Raw genomic sequence first — 17,657 nt, forward strand, 5'->3', positions numbered from 1 at the left:
GGAACCAAAGAAAAAAAAATCTCATAATAATACTGATTAATCTTTCTGCCAAAGTTTCAGAGCTGCTGTTTTGTGACCTTGAGAAGTTGTCCCCAACACACAGGAGTCCACCCACAGCTAAGAGCAGCAGGTGGAGATATCCATCAGTGGGCCCTGAAATCTCACTTAAGGTGAGATCAGTCGTGTGGGCCCTATCCAGTATGATGGGTGAGCTCCAAGGAGAGGAGGTTAGGTCTTTGTATACAGAGGAAGGACCACGTGAAGACGCAGGAAGAAGATGCTCATCTGCAAAGCAAGGAGAGAGGCCTCAGAAAGCAACTCTGTGGACAGCTTGATCCTGGCCTTCCTGGGCCTGTGCTGCTCTGCTGTGGCAGTCCTAGTGAATTCAGTGGCTTTTCTTACACCCAGCAGAGAGTCGCAGGGGAGAGGAATGTGGTGAAGCTGCTCCTCACGGAATCACTTTCCGCCTGCTCTGGCTGGTACACTTAAACCAGCCCGACGTCTGGGGCTCATCTGAAATATTTAAGTTGTTAGTTCCCTAGAGTTTGCAAAAATTCCAAAAAAAAAAAAAAATGAAATGAAGTTTATTTTCCATTATTTATTAGTATATCTTTGGAACTGGGGATTGAACCCAGGTGCCCTTTACTACTAAGCTACAACCCCAGCCCTTTTTATTTTTTATTTTGAGACAGGGTCATGCTAAACTGCTGAGGCTGACCTTGAACTTGTGATCCTCTTGACTTAGCCTCCTGAGTCACTAGGATTCCTCCTGGTTACTGATACTGGGTGTGGCCGCCGGCTGGACCCAGGATAGCTGGCTCAGCACTGCTTTCTCATGAAGAAGCTGAGCAAAAGGTGCTCCCCACAGATGCCTCCCATACATCTAGAGGTTTCTAAGGCCCCGTAGACCCCGAGGATGAGGCTGGCGCATCCGGGGACAGGACAGAAAGCAAGGTCCTCATGAACTCCTCTCGGTCCCTCTTCTCCCCAGCTTTTTTTTCCTCCTCACCCTCTGCCACAGGCATGAGCCACCTGGCTGAGCCGGGGCGACCAACTCTTCCAGTTTGTCTGGGTCTGGGGTTCAGAGCTAAGACTGGAACAGTGCTGGGCAGACTGGGACAAGCTACCCTGGTCACCCCAGGCTTAGCTCTGCTCAGACCAAGGGACTTCCTTCTCCATAAGTTGATAGGGACCCTGGAGTTGTTCTCTGGAAGCTTCTGTGCTGCTAATTTAGGAAGGTTTGTCTTCAGCTCAGGACCTCTCAGCCAGGGAACTGGTTTCTCTAAGGGGCATTTGGAAAGCTGGCACCATGCTGCAGTGGAGCTAGTGACACCCACTCAGGTGGGGCAGCCCCCATGATGGCTCTCAAGAGGACAACTCTCCCTCTAAGAGTCCCAATGGTGATACATGGAGGCTCTGGGCAGAACTGCCTGCCCCGGTGTTTCTGGCTTTGAGTCTTGCTGAAGAGGGCAAATCCCATTCCCTTGCTCTGGAGCGCCAATCTCAGGGACATCTCCTGGGAAGCTTCTGGGGAGTATGATCTAAAGGAGAAGCAGGCGGGGTTGTGCACACCTGTAATCCCAGGGGCTCGGGAGGCTGAGGCAGGAGGACTGTGAGTTCAAAGCCAGCCTCAGTGATTTAGTAAGACCCCAAGCAACTTAGTGAGCTCCTGTCTCTAACTAAAGTACAAAAAAGAGATGGGGATGTGGTTCAGTGGTTAAATGCTTTTGGGGTCAATCCCCAGGACAAGAGATAGAGATAGAGACAGAGACAGAGAGAGAGAGAGAGAGAGAGAGAGAGAGAGAGAGAGAGAGAGAATGAATTACATGTAGAAGTACATTATTCCTAAAATAATATCTCCTTCCAAAGCACAGGCCTCGGACTTTGCACTGTGCGAAAGTCCTGTGGAACAAGAGCTGAACTTGAGAAGCCAGAGTGTGGGACAAGAACAATGTGGAAATTAAAAGGTAAGACAGAGGATGAAGCAGGATGAGTCTCCTAGCCAAGGGGTCAAGGGTCACAGCCAACTCCTCCACAGGAGGACACTGGAGGCCGAGTCCAGAGGCTTCTCTGTGACCTTCACACGCGGTTGTATAACTGTGTATACAGTTCTGATTATAAGGTCAGCATCATAGAATTCTAAAGAAAACGCACCGGCTTGTGATAGAAACTTGCCTCCGATAGGGCAAATTTAGCATGAAGAGTGCAAGGCGGGGGGCTGTCTCCACAAGGCTTCTCCCCTGCAGGGGGGTTACAGGGTGTAGAAACAGGAGAGCCCTTGTGTCAAAGCCAGCTCAAACCATTTCCAGTTTCCCAGGGGCCTTTTCTTCGCTGTAACAAAATTATTATAATATTTTATTTGATGATCTTTTTGAAAAATATTTTTTGGCTCTTTTATCCGTGAGTTCTTTTTTTTTTTTTTGGTGGGGGTGTACTGCAGATTGAACTCAGGGCACTTGATCACTGAGCCACATCCCAGCCCTAATATATATTTTTAACTTTGTTTAGTTGTAGTTGGACACGATACCTTTATTTTATTTTTATGTGGTGCTGAGCATCGAATCCAGCGCTTCACATGTGCTAGGTGAGCACTCTACTGCTGAGCTACAACCCCAGCCCCGCTATTTTGTATTTTATTTAGAGACAGGGTCTCACTGAGTCGCTTAGTGCCTTGCTGTTGCTGAGTCTGGCTTTGAACTCGTAATCCTCCTGCCTCAGCCTCCTGAGCCTCTGGGATTACAGGTGTGCGCCACCACACCCAGCCAATTTTTAAAATTTTAAGACAGAGCCTTGCTAAGTTGCTGAGGCTGGCCTGGAACTTGGGATCCTCTTGCCTCAGCCTTGTGAGTTGCTGGGATGCAGGTTCTCCAGGGACATGGCCCCTCAGAGAGTGTAGAGAATGCTGAGTGAGCTCTCTGGTCTCTTACAAGAATGCTGAGCTATAGGGTCAACCCTGATGATCTCATTTAACCTTATTACTTCCTTAGAGGTTCCATTTCCAAATGTAGGGCTTCAGCAAAGGAGTTGTGTGGATCACAAGCTTTCAGCCTATCACATGCTTACATCAGGTAACCAGGAAGATGATACTGTTTGAGGCTGAGTACCCCAAAGCACAGAGAGCAAACAAACAAACAAACAAACACAAAACAAACAGAACGTAAGCTGGGTGCAGTGGCACACTTTAATTCCAGCAGCTGGGACAGGATGACCCCAAGTCTGAGGCCAGCCTCAGCAACTTACTGAGGCCCCAAGCCACTCAGTAAGACCCTGTCTCAAAATAAAAAAATAAAAAGGGCTGGGGATGTGGCTCAGTGTTAAGCACGCTGGGTTCCATCCCCAATAAAAAACAAACAAACTGAAAAATAACTTAAAATGGAAAGGAGGTTGAGCATGTTATGTTATACACACGTGTGAATATGGCGTAATGAATCCCACTATTATGTGTAATTATAATGCACCAATAAAAAATAAATATAAAAAAAGGAGAAAAAAGATAAGATGGCTAGATTCAAAATAACTATGTTCTTGGTGGCTTTCATCCTTTTAAAAATTCTATCTGCTTTTCAAAGAGATATTGTCTAAATTAGGGCTTTCTTGCACAGAATATGAGCTATTTCACACTGCCTGTCAGTCTCATCAAAACCTGGATTACTTGCTCACTTCTGGAGTGGCCTTAGTTTTTCTGTCACTCACCTTTCACTCTCTTGCTCTATTTAAATTCCTCCCTCATTCCCCTTTATAACTTATATTTGTTATGCAGGGTTGTGTTGCGTTTTTAAGAACCCTTTTATCAGAGTATGGTCCAGGACCAAGCAAATTTATGTAAATCCAGTCATTCTTCTACAGTACTAACATCATCATAACCATTATCCCTCTCCGCACGGTCATCAAAGTCACTTCAGTGTGGACGTGACTACTGTGATAAATGTCTGACATCAAGACTGAAAGCTCTACCTGGCTAATGTATGAACTTGGGGGAAAGAGCTGAGGGTCTAAGCCAGGGTAACACGAGGCCTTTGCAATAAAGAGATTCACGATATTTAAGTGGCTTATAGAAAATAGGAATTTCTTCTCTAGGCACAGTCCCAGGTGAGTTCTGCTCTGTGAAGTCATTCCTGTGCCCGGGGCCTAGTTTTCTCCATCATCTCCTAAATGCTGGGATCCAATGGCGCGTTTGCCACTGAGTCACAACCAGATGGTATCTTAGGTGGAGGGAAGACGGATGTGCACAGAGGCCTACTTGTACAGTTTGCCAAGGTCCAGGTCTGGCCGTGGCATATATCACTCGTGACCAGTTGTGTTGGTGAGAACAGTGTGGCCTCATGTCTCTGCAGATAGGGTGGGAAACTTAGTCCTAGGTGGGTGACTTCCTGCCTGGCTCTAACACTATTACTACGGCAGATGGAGAGGATGGGTTTTGAGGGACAGCCAGCCCTCTCTGTTTTGTTGAGAATATGTGAATACTTTCGATTATAATGCTTTAGGACTCAGATGATTTTGACATGGGACAATCTTGCCTTGAGCTTTCTCTCTCTCTCCAGTGAGGACCTCTGTTCCCAGCACAGAGGACTGAGGTGTTAGACCTCTCTTTACAGTGGTGGAGTCTTGCTTTGATGGCTGCTGTGCATGGGGTCCTGCATTACCCTGCGAGGATAATGAGAGGGCACACCCTGGGAATTCTTGTAATACAGTCTGCCCTCCCTATCTGCAGCTCCCACGCCAGCGGATTCAACAAAACGGGGAGGAAAATATCAGAAAATAAAAAGTCTGTATTAAACATGGGCAGACCTTTTTCTTGTCATTTTCTCCAAAACAATAGATGGTAGCAACTATTTACAGAGCACTTACATTGTATTAAGGATGGTAAACAATCTGGGGTTGACTTGGATGGGGGATGTAGGTAGGTTGTGCAGATACCATGCGTTTTACCCAGGCGACTTGAGCATCCAAGGAGCCCCTGGAACAATTCCTGGGGGGATCCCGAGGGATGGGAACAGGAAGAGGAGCCTGGGAAAAGCCTGGACTTCCTGTTACTCAAGCTGTGAATGCTCAGGGCATTAATAATTGGGGTAATTATTCAACTGTGGCTTCATCTATTCACCCAAGCCATCGCAGCCTGAGCGTTCTGGGTATTTGTAGATTTGAATATTATTTTCTTGTATAAGAAAAGCCCGCTGTTACTTCTTGCTGTCAGGATAAAGTGCACAGCATTTCCATAGCATCACAGCCTCTTGCAGACCCACCAGAGTCAGCCGCTCAGATCTGATCTTCCTGGCCACCCCACATGCTCTGGCCACGCAGCGCTGACCACTCCTCTCTGGGCACGACAGGTATTTGCATGCCTGTGTCTTTGCTCCTGCAGTTTCTGTGCTTCTTATCCTGGATTAGCCTTGCTCATCCTTCAAGGCTCCTATCAATAATAACAATGCTGACAACGGATATTTACCTGCTGTATACCTGGCACTATGCCAAGCACTTTACCTGGTTTATCTTACTCGATTTTCCCAGCAGTTGTGATTTGGATATGAATATTGTCCTCATTTTACTCCTGAAGAAGTAAGGACATAAGGAAGTCACTTAGGGGACAGTGTTCAAGCCAGAGTTGAACCTTTTATGTGTGTGTGTGTGTGTGTGTGTGTGTGTGTGTGTGTGTGTGTATTGGGGGGACTGGGGATTGAATCCAGGGCACTCAACCAATGAGCTACACCCCTAACTTGTTTTTTTTTTATTGTTCTAATTAGTCATACATGACAGTAGAACACATTTTGACACATTGTACAGAAATGGAGCACAACTTCTCCTTCCTCTGGCTGTATGTGGTGCATAGTCACATCAGTAGTGTAACCATACATATATATAGGGTCCCATCCTGTTTTTATTTTTATTTTTGGAAAAGGTCTTGCTAAGTTGCTGAGGCTGCCCTTGAACTTGTAATCCTCCTGCCTCAGCCTCCTGAGTTGCTGAGATTACAGGTGCGCACCACTCCACTGTGCCTGCCAAAATTGAACTCTTGACCACCCTCTTTCGCGAAGCTTCCCCAACCCTGACCTCATCCCTGCAGCAGAATTAATCTCCTTTCCTGTGTTCTACTAACCCAAACTGGGTTAGAGATTTTTTTCTGTCTTGGTGGTCAGCTTGTTGCACACCCTCTGACACGTAGGAGATGTTAATAAATATTCAATGACTAGTTTTACGTGTCAAACTGGCTAGCTAGACAGCCCTCAGTTCAATCAGCACTCAGGTAGGTGTTGCTCTGAAGACTTTTCATAGGGATGTGATTAACGACTATAATCAATGGGTTAAGTACAGGAGAATGGCCTGGATCATCTGATGGACCTGATCTAATCTGCCCTAGAGACAAACCTGAAGTTTCCCTGAGCTCTGCAGTTTCTAGCTCCTGTCTGCCCTGTGGATTTTGGACTTGCTTAGCTGGTCCACACAGTTACGTCAGCTAAGTCCTTGTAATAAATCTTTCTTTACTGGTTCCGTTTGCCTGGTAGAACCCTGATGCAATTTGTTGCACTTACCGACCTCGGCTGGCTTTTAGGTGTCAATGTCCTCCTTGTTCCGTGAGTACTAAGTCCACTCTAACTGCTGTCAGGAGACAGTTAAGGACTTTTCAGAATTCCCGAAGTTCTGTATGTGACTATGTTTGGGCAAGCTCCAGGTTACCTTCTGGATCACGTATCCTACAAGAATCAAAGGGTTCTCTCGCATTATCCTCAAACCCCGAACTAACTGCCATGCCAACAAAAATGGATTTATATGAAATTAAAAACCCTTATGCTTCAGGGACCCCTTGCTTGTGTGTCTACCAGTGAGTTCACATCATGTTATTTATTTCCATAAAGTTTGTAATAATAAGATAGTGTCAGAAGTGAATTTGGAAAGGAATTTTGGGACATTTTAATGCTTTTGAGAAATTATGGACTTGATTTGGATGTACAGGAAGGGTGCCTTCTTTTGTCCTCTTGAAGACTTATTAAAGAAAGAAGAAATTTATGAGAAAAATAGATGGGTGTGACCCAAAAGAGATTTAAGAGGAGAGACAAAAATCAGCAGGCATTTTTCTGAAACTGAGAAGTGAATTATAATGAAATTTTCAGATCATGCCTAAAGTGGTAGTCCATGGAGAGGAAGAACTAAATCTTGAATAGCAATACTGATTAAATTGTTTAGATTGTCTGATAACCTGACTAATGGGGAACAGCACATCACCTCAACACATTATGGAAAGGTTTGTATTTCTAGCTTATTTATTTTTTATTTTTTTTAGTTGTAGATGGTCATAACTTTATTTATTTATCTTTATGTGGTGCTGGAGATCGAACCCAGTGTCTCACACATGCCAGGCAAGTACTCTACCACTGAGCCACGACCCCAGCAGTTTCCTGCTTATTTGATAAAACACTGATCGATAAAGATGTTGTAAAATTCCTAATATGTCAATACTGTGAAGAAATCAATAACAAACCATTTAATGAATTGTCAGGTAGTTATACTTAAGGTTAGCTATTGCCCAAGAACATTTGAAATGCCCTGAACTTTTTTATCTCTTTCATAGAATAAATCTGTTAGAGATATTTGAAAAATTGACAATAATTTCCTAAACATTTTACATGGTTCCAGTAATAAGATGTGAAAAAAAAAAAAAGAAACCTTTCTAAGCTATCTATGAAAACACACTTTGATCAGTCATCATGGGGGGAGGGCCGAATTGTCTTTCTATAAACAGGGATTTTATAAAATCTTACCATAGGAAGAGGCAAAAGGATATGGAGGCCAAAAATATAGCAAAAAAACATAGCCTCAAAGTGTCTTAGGCAGACGATTAGTAAAATACCAAGTTGTTTTTCTATTTTTGTGATGAGCCCTCAGCCCCATACTGGGGATAAAACCCAGGGGTGCTTTACCACTGAGCTACATCCTCTTACTTTATTTTTTTTGAGACAGGGTCTTACTTAATTTCTCAGGCTGGCTTTGAACTTGGGATCCTCCTGCCTCAGCCTCCCTAGTAGCTGGGATTATGGGCCTATGCCACTCTGCCCTGCCTGAGGTTTTTCTTTTTTTTTTTTTTTGTTTCTAAATAGTTTTTTACTTAAAAAAATTTTTTTAAAATAGAAATCGCCATATTGTGGATGTACCAGACTCCTCCAAACCTAGGTTTCTACTTTCATTAATAATTTTTCTCTTAAACCAGGCATCCTGGTGCATGCTTGTGAATGTAGCTATTTGGGAGGCTGAGGCAGGATTCAAGGCCAACCTGAGTGATATGGTGAGACACTGCCTAAAACAAAACATTTTCTCCTCTTATTTGTTGCCCTTTTTCCTCCAAATACCAGAGATTTGGGGACTTTAGAGGTTATAACAATATGTAGTGAGCTACAATATCGAAAGTCCCATCGGGCTTAATTCACATTTGTCTTGATAAACTGAAAATTATTACTTATCATGAATCTTTGGAGCTGAGTGTAACTGATATCTCAAACTTTGAATTTTCAAATTGGGAGAAGTTAGCATAAGATTTTATCCTGAGGGAGAGCCACCCAATCTGCTTTGAAAAGATAGTGGAGTCCGGACTGTAGACTTATCTTCCAAGTGTGTCCTAGTCCACTGCCTAAGAGACGAAAGGGCTTTTTTTGGAATTGGGAAATAAAAGTCAAAATAAATTGGACAGGGCCCATCATTTTTCAATTAGTCAATAATCCTTGGCTTCCATTTTATATCCAGACATGACTGATTGAAAACAGGGAACGGTTTCCCAGGATGAATCTAGACTTCAGCAAGCAGATGTGACCTGGATACTGATGTGTATCTACTTAGATCGTGGCCTCACAGGCAGAATAATCCGGTAAAGGATGCTAACTTACCCTCGGACAGAGGCTTCACTTTCTCCTGTAGTCAAATCCTTGGTCTGATGTCTGTAGGTGGGGGAGGGGGAGGAGCTCCCTGCGTGTTCTCACTCAGGGGCGGGTGTAGAGGGGGTGCCTGGGCTCCCGTGACCTTCATGGCAGCAAGGTCAGCTCAGGAACACGACAGGGATATGGCTGGCCTTACCTCTTGCCATTGCCAGGGACGACTCTTGGTTTTCTGCTCCCTTTGGCTCTGTGTGTCCGAGAATGAAGGCCTGCTCCCTGACAAAGGGTACCAGGGTCCCAGGCGCCAGGGACCCGGTGGAGGCTCCTCTATTGGCCTTTGAAGGCCTGAGCAAGAGCACGCTGGTTCTCCCCCTGTTCACCTAGCATTTGAGACAGTCAAAGCCGAGCAGCACTCAGATGGTCTCATGGGCTGCCACTGTACTCCTGGTTTCCAGCCCTGGAATTCCCTGATCTCCTATTAGCACGTGCCAAAAATTTTACCCATATTTGATCCATATCAACCAAATAGCTCCTGGTCCTTCTATAGGCTGCCTCCTCTTTGGATGTCCCATTGAGCACTTTGCTTTATTTTTGAGGAAGGTCCCTGGTCACCACTGCACTGTGTTGTTTTCGATGTCATCTGTGCATGCCAAATTGGCAGTGACAATTTCCTCCTGCTTTAGGTTTTACCTGCCTACCTGCAAAGCCTGGGAGAAGTCTCAAAATGACAAGATATGAGAGGTGAGAGGCAGCCTTTCATCACTGATCCCTTTTACTTTAAAATGAGTTCCTTTTCTGATCTCAGGTGTCCCTGATCCTACCTTGTCTCCACACAAATTGCTTTAGGGGAACTTATGCTTCTTTATACAAAATGTGCCTTAAAATATCCAGAATTCCCTAAGTATCTAAAGAGAAAACAACATTTTCCCCTAGTTTTAAGTGCGCGTGAAGCATCCATGTGTCAACCTTGCATTTCCACCGTTACCATGTTGGATGGAGGCTTTTAGCGGTCGGTCGTGGTTATAAAGCTGCATCTTGGGTCCTCACCAGCTCTGTGTGTTTCCCATTCTGTTTTCACACACTAGATGTCGCTCTCTACCCAGAGAATCGCCGAGCTCAGCAATGCACTGAGTTAATTAGAAAAGAAAGCTATTTAGAAAAGGATTCGTAAGTGACTGCAAAACATATTTTCAATTACTTTCAAATAGGACATTTTCCCCCACAGTTTGCGAGAGGCATTCATTATTTCTTCGGTAAAAGGAAACCCTTCAAAACTCATTACTGGAAAGATCAGTAAAGTGGGTGGCAGTCTTCCCCTGTCAGCCCTGTGGCCGGGGAGTGGGGGCAGGTGTACACTCTGCTGAAATGCGCTTGCCTCTAGGGTGACCCCCTCAAGGGCATTTTGAACCTGTTTCTAGAGAAGCGGGGGATTCCCACACCCACCCCTCTCCTCAGAGCCTCAGAAAAGACCCCTTGAGTGTTTAATGGCTAAAGGAAGCATTTTCTTTCTCTTCTTCCCTCTCTCCCTCCTTTCCTTTCTTTTTGGTACCAGGGATTAAACTCAGAGCACTTAACCATTGAGCCACATCCCCAACCCATCTTATTTATTTATTTATTTTTTATTTAGAGACAGGGTCTCACTAAGTTCCTAGGACCTTGCTCAATTGCTGAGGCTGGCTTTGGACTTGCAATCCTCATGCCTCAGCCTCCCGAGCTGCTGGAATTACAGGTGTGCACCACAGAGCCCACCTGGCATGAATGAATCTTCTAATTGGATGGCTGAGTCAAGAGAAGCCTGAAGAATTAATCTGCAGAAAGAAAGCTCTTCATTTGCAGGTTGTTTAGGATGAAACAATAAGCAGAGTTTCACGGGTGGTTGCCATGTTTCCCCCTTGCATTCCGGAAGGCAGACTGAGGACCAGAACTGGAGGACCAGGCAGGTTAATGTGGAGAATTTTATTTAAATTTCATTTAAATTCCATCATGATTTTGACACCAGAGAGGTGTCAAAACTTCTTAACCATTTCAAAACTTCAAAGGGAACTAGGGGGCATGTTGGTGGGTCACTGTGATATTGCTCTGTATGATTTAAAGAAAATAATTAAAATCAATTTTAAGTTTATTTTTTTTTGGTACATTATAATTATGCATAATAGTGGGATTCATTAGACCATATTTCTATTCTATATGGCTTTTTTTGTCAAACCTTGGGGCATGCAAAGTGGTTAGGAATTTCAGAACTGTTTTTGCTTTTTGAGTAATTTAAACATTTCAGATGCCAATTTATATAAATCTTGTTCCTAACATTATCAAAATAACAGTATCTTTGAAAGTGATAAAGTCGGGGCCCGAAATTTCAGGTATGAGTTCAGTTGTACTCTAGAGATCTGTGGGTCAACTATGCTTACGATAGGGGTTGATCTAGCAAAGGCAGGCTCAGATAACCTTGAGGTCTACTCTGTGCTTACATGCATGTGCCCACACAAAAATTGTGAGGGTTTTCCAGAAATCAAGCTTATGAAATTTTACATCATTAGATGCTTTGCATTTAAGAGAACAGTCAGATCTATCTCAGGCTTTCAATTAAGCTGTCCCTAAACCACTGTTCCTAAATCATCCTCATTTGGCTGATATCAGAAAGCGATATGCTCAGCTTTTTTGAGTGCAATGACATTTGCAGACAATTCTTGGCCTACCTGCTCAGGTCTCTGTGAGATGGGGTTTGAATTACACCTAAAGCTTTTCCTTTGCATATATGGAGAGTCCCCAAAGCGGAAGGAATATAAAAGAGTAGAAATTAGAATTCATTCACTCAAAACGTATCTAGAGAGCAGTTTCTATCCTCAATAAAGAACTTTTTCTCCTTATAAAAGTAGCACAAGTATATTGCAGAAATTTGGAAAATACAGATGGCACATAGTAGAGTCTTATATACCTCACCAGTGATTCTACCATCCAGAGATTTCAACATTCATGTTTGGATGATTTATTAATATTTGATTGTACTTACAGTTTTAGCCTTTATTGATGTAAATATGTATCTGATCTATAAATTCCATTGATTGTGTGCTCCACAACACTTCTTTTTCTTCCTCCTGGGGAGGAGTCTGTTGCCCAGGCTGACCTTGAACTCTGGACTCGAGCAAACCTCCTGCCTCAGTCTCTTGAGTAGCTGGGATCACAGGCATGTGTCACTGCACCTGGTAATACAACTAGTGTTTAATGGCTAAAAAAAGGTCTGGTTATTTGGACAAAATTTGCAAAACCCGTCCCCATGGTTGGACCATCTCGTAGCCATCACTTTATATTCATGATTAGTTCTTTAGGAGAAAGGCTGTAGTAGAATTTTTGGGTTCAATAGTGTGACTATTTTAAGGTCCCTCCATGTAGCAAATCACCTTTTCAAAGTCAGTTTACATTCATTTCTACCAGCAGTACATAAACATTCTGGGCCTTTGCTCCATTGTCTTAGAAATCCTTTTGTAGTGACTTCTGGTGCTGCCCTGAGTCTTTATAAGGCACAAACATTTGTTTAGTATTAGTCTTAAGATTAAATGCCATGAGCACATTAGTAAAGGAGTTCTTACATTACATTAAAGGAAGGGCAAATAAACAATAAAAAGTAATAGTATTGTCTCTCTGACTTTGCGTTTATTACAATGGGAACAGCTTAGTTTTAATTACTGGTTATAAATACTTCATAGTCTACTAATAAACGTCCTGCAGTATATTCAGAGAATTGCAATAAACTCTTGGTCAGGTGAGAATTCACTATAGTTCTTGGTCTCTAAATCTCTGTTGAAAAGAAGGATAAAACTGCCATATTTGCTGGTGAGAGTTATTTGAAAGACTGATAAGGGAGTGAGCCCAAGCTAGGTTTTGAAATAATTACTGCCATCAGGACAGAATTGGGAAAATGAAGCCTGCATATTAATGTAGCAGGGATTGAACTCAGGGGCACTCGGCTACTGAGCCCCATTCCCCGGCCTATTTTGTATTTTATTTAGAGACAGGGTCTCACTGAGTTGCTTTGTGCCTTGTCATTGCTGAGGCTGGTCTCAAACATGCGATCCTCCTGTTTCCAGCCTCCCAAGTGGCTGGGATTACAGGCCTGCACCACTGCACTTGGCCCCAGCTCAACGTTTGAAATTGAATTGCTGAATACACGGATGAGGGACAGACTTGTGTTAGCAGTGGGGGTAGTGGTTTGTATACCTTCTTAGTTGCGATAGCAAAATTGGGACGAAAATATTCAAATCAGAAAATATGCTGTTTCCAGGTTATAATCCTTATTCATGCTGACTTTAGATATGCCACAAATCAGGGAGGAATTTCTTTTTACTCATTTTTGTGAAATTTTCCCAGTCTTCCTTTTTTTCTGAGTGCACGTTAAAACGTTCAAAATGAAAATAGATTTTTTGGTACTATTTTCTGATTTACAAAAAGGATAGATACTCATAAACATTAAATAAAATAGAAAACCATGAAGAAGAAAGCAAAAACCACAAAAATACCACACTCAGAGATAAGTGCTATTGATATTTGATGAGACTTCTTCTTTCAATAGATATAAAATTTTGTGCAAATGTGATTATGGACCAACAATAAACACTGTTGTTTCTTCACTTCATGTTTTGTTCAATAACTTGCTTTTTTGGCAGGGTTTGGTGGTGATTGCCTGTAATCTCAGCTGTCTAGGAGGCTGATGCAGGAGGATTGCAAGTTCAAACCGTCTCAGCAATTTGGCAAGACCCTGTCTCAAAATAAAAAATAAATAGGGAGACAGGAGCAGTGACGCACAGCAGTAGGCTGAGGCAGGAGGATGGAGAGCTCAAAGCCAATTTAGTGAGGCTCTAAGCAACTTAGTGAGACCATGTCTTTAAATATAATAAAAGGGCTGGGCATGTAGCTCTGTAGTTGAATGTCCCTGGTTCAATCCCTGATAAAAAACAAACAAACAAACAAACAAAAAAGGGCCTGGGGATGTAGCTCAGTGGTAGAGTGATCCTGGGCTCAAATAACCTGCTTTAGTTTTTGTAGAAATGTATGTTGTGACTGTGTTTTCGTGTGAATATATGTAGAATCTACAGCATTTTTTTTTTTTTTTGGTACCAGGGATTGAACCCAGGGTGCTTAACCACTGAGCCACATACCCAGATCTTTTAAAATATTTTATATAGAATTCGGGTCTTGCTAAGTTGCTTAGGGTCTCACTAAGTTGCTGAGGCTGGCTTTGAACTCATGATCTTTCTTCCTCAGTCTCCAGAGCTGCTGAGATTACAGGTGTGCACCATCATGCCTGGCCTCTAAAAATGTTTTTGCAGTATTTATTGTTGGTCACCTGAAGATCTTTCATATAATTAATTAATTAAATGGTTGGTATCGAGGATTGAACAGAGGGGTGCTTTACCACTGAGCTATATTCCCAGCCCTTTTTATTTTTTCTTCTGAGTCTGGCTAAATCGCTGAGGCTACTCTCAAACATGCCATCCTGTTGCCCCAGTCTCTTTAGTTGCTGTGTGCCCTCACACCCACCCTGACTTTCTTTTAAAATATGCCATTTTATTGGGATGTTTATCTTTTTCATATGGTTTTGTAGGAATCTTTCTTCTTGGTGCTGGGGATTGAATCCAGGTCTGTGCACATGCTAGTCTAACCAGTCCACCCCTGAGCTACACCCCCAGGCATTTCAAAAATTTTATTTGGAGACAGGTTCTTGCAAAGTTGTCCAGGCTGGCCTTGAACTTGCCATCCCCCTGCCTCCTACTCCAAGTAGCCAGGATTACACACGCCCATGCCCAGTGGTTAAGAGTCTATAAAATGACCAACCAGGAGTTGGTGGTGCAGCTCAGTGGTAGGGTGTGTGCTTAGCATGCGGGAGACCCTGGGCTTAGTCCTCAGCACCCAAACAGTAAACATTGTTGTTTCTTCCCGTCCATGTAAAAATCTGGATAGGTAGGCTACCCTCTATCAGTACTCTCTACCTCTGCTCACTGATGAGGAAGGAAAAAATCAAAACAAAACAAACAAACCCCCAAACAAAAATCCAAACCAAAACAAAACACAGTCTGGGCTGCCCCCTCTCTGCCTGTCCTTGCCTGCTCTCGCGGTGAGTGTGGCTGGCCATGCGGGGATGAAATGCAGGTAAGAGAGGACACGGGCTTCCTTGAGGGCTCTTCCTGCTTATTTAGGGACTTCTTTCAGCACACTTCCCAGGGGAAGTGTGGCCTCTGGAAGGTTGTGGGGATGTAGGGACCAGAACCCTGAGCATGGGGTGTGGCCAATGTAGGTATACCTGGGAGACAAGGAATGGCGTAACTCCTGTGTGTGTGTCGTATCTCCTCTGCTCACACTGGTTCTCCACTGTCCTGTGGGGCTTCACCTCCAAAACACAAGTTCCAAGATAATTCTAAGACAGCAATAATGGAGCATGAAATCAAGTGCAAGCCCTTCTCCAGGGGTTATGAGTAGCTGCCTCGGTTCTAGACCATGCAGCTGGTCCCATGCAGTCCCCACAGTAATTCCTGCTGGTGCCAAGGATTAGGGCCCTGAACAGAAAGAAAAGAACTCTGATTCTGTGAATGGTATTTAAAAAGGTCTGAATCCAGGTGTAGTGGTGAACGCCAATAATCCTGGTGGCTTGGGAGGCTGAGGCAGGAGGATTGCAAATTGGAGTCCAGCCTCAGCACTTTAGTGAGACTGTGTCTCAAATTAAAGATTAAAAAAAAAAAAAGACTGGTAATGTAGCTCAGTGGTAGAGCCTCTTGGGTCAGTCCCCAGAACACCCTGTAAAGCAAAGCAAAACAAAACAGCAACAAAGGGCCTGAGACCTTTGCAGTTAACACATGACACAGTATGACATCTAAAAACACTGCCCCCTCAACCCTGCCTCCCACCCCAACATGCAGTCGTACTCTAGCTGCTGGGACATTTCATGTGACCTATTTGCCTCTCCAACTGCTGTCAGTCCTGAGAGCAAAGGGTCGTGGTCAGCATGTTAAATGCCCAGTTTGCTCCCCGTAGGATAAATTTGAGCTTGGTCCCCAGTAGCCCATGTCCACCCTCCCACAGAAATGCTCCGAAAAGGACAAATCAGAGCGTTTTGTAAATATACTTACCAAATAATCTTTCCTCCTGAAAGCATATTCACGTTCTGGCAGAGAGGCTGCCTTTATTCTACCCTAGATGCAACTGCATCCCAAGTACTGGTGAGGGACCCTTTATCCAAGTTTGTAAAATGCTGGAAGAAGTTTCTAGAAAAAAAAATAGACACCATGTGAGCAGAAGGCACTATTATCACTTGTTTGGAAGTCTGTGTTTTGTTACCAAACTTGCCCCTGGTGACGCGTGGATCAGCGTGGTTTATTATAAGCAAGGCTGTGTGGGGCTCCTCACGTTCCCGTTACTGGCCCGTGGAGGGTCCGAGTCTCAGTGACTTTCCAAATCAGAGCAAAACCACCCATAAAAAGTGCGATGAAACAAACACTGGGGCAGGGGGATTTGGTGTTCTTTCTTCTCCCCCTGCCAGCAAGTGAAGAATTTAATACCTCCATTCGTCAGAGCTTGCAGACAAAAGCCACAAATCTCTGTTGTTCTGTTTGGCATATTGGCACTGTGCCAAGTCCACAGGATGCTCTGTCTAGAATCCTGGGACCTCACCAAGCCTCAGCAAGTTCACACAAAGGGCCGAGTCAGTAACCCTGGATGCAGGTGGCTGTTCATGCATTTAGCTTGTTCCTTGCCCACCTGCACCCAAGGCCCTTCCAGAAGAGCCTCATAAAGTGATGCTCCCTGACACTCAGCACACACCGACTTCTCTTCCCCTTTCCTGGTTCTTTAATAGATCCCCACAGAGGGCAGGGATACTGTCAGACAATCACATGACTTCACTGCCCTCTCTCCAAGCTCATCAGAAATCCTTTGGCTGTTGTATGAGTGAAACGTGCTTTTGAAAGGGTGACATGGGTGTCGTCTGTAGGTGTCTCACCAACAGTTGGCCACCCATTTCCTTGACCTCACACCATTCTAATCTACTCCCAGTGTTCATGATCCTCCCCAGATGGCCTTAGGGACCAGAGAAAGGAGGTGGAGGACCTAGAAGAAGCTTCCTGCACTGAGCAGCATTGCTCAGGGAATTTCAAAGCACTTGTCAGTGTAAGAGGTCTCCATTTCTCTGATAAAAATAATGAAAAGTGTTTGGGTTTATGAGATGGGCTCTCTGTAAATTCTCATCAAGGAGGACAGATATATTATGGGAAGAGAGGGTTTTTCTGTATAAAGTGTCGTTAGGATCCTTCCTGCTGGGAGACTGGTTCTGTCTCCTCCCCCACCCTCCTTCCCCTTCTCCTCATTCCTCCTCCTCCTCCTCCTCCTCTCTTCTCTCTTTTCCTCTTCTAATTTTTCTTGCTTTGCTTTGTGGAAATCAAAATCTTCTGAAAGTTGATGATCTTGGTCACTCAGTTTGCTCCCGTGTGACCTCTGATCATAGAGAGTGGACTTGAAGTGCTGGGGGGGGGGTCTCAATTGCAACCTCCCCCTCCTTGGGTTTGGGGACATTTTCAGTGTCCAGACTCATTCACTCATTTCAGGATGGCGGGACGGGACGTATTTGTATCCAGGCACAAAAGGAAAGGAGAGCTGTGCAGGAGTAGGGGAGGAGAGGCTGTAAGGCTCCACCCAGTCCCCCAGGAGGCCTGCCCCTCTTCCCTTCTCCCCTTCCCACGCCCCTAGCTGGGTCCCAGCCTGGTGCAGTGGCTATAGTCCCAATCAGGAAGCTGAGACAGGAGGAGTTTACCATCA

Source organism: Spermophilus citellus (assembly GCF_964194105.1).
Source record: "Spermophilus citellus genome assembly, chromosome: 8".
Classification (NCBI taxonomy): Eukaryota; Metazoa; Chordata; class Mammalia; order Rodentia; family Sciuridae; genus Spermophilus; species Spermophilus citellus.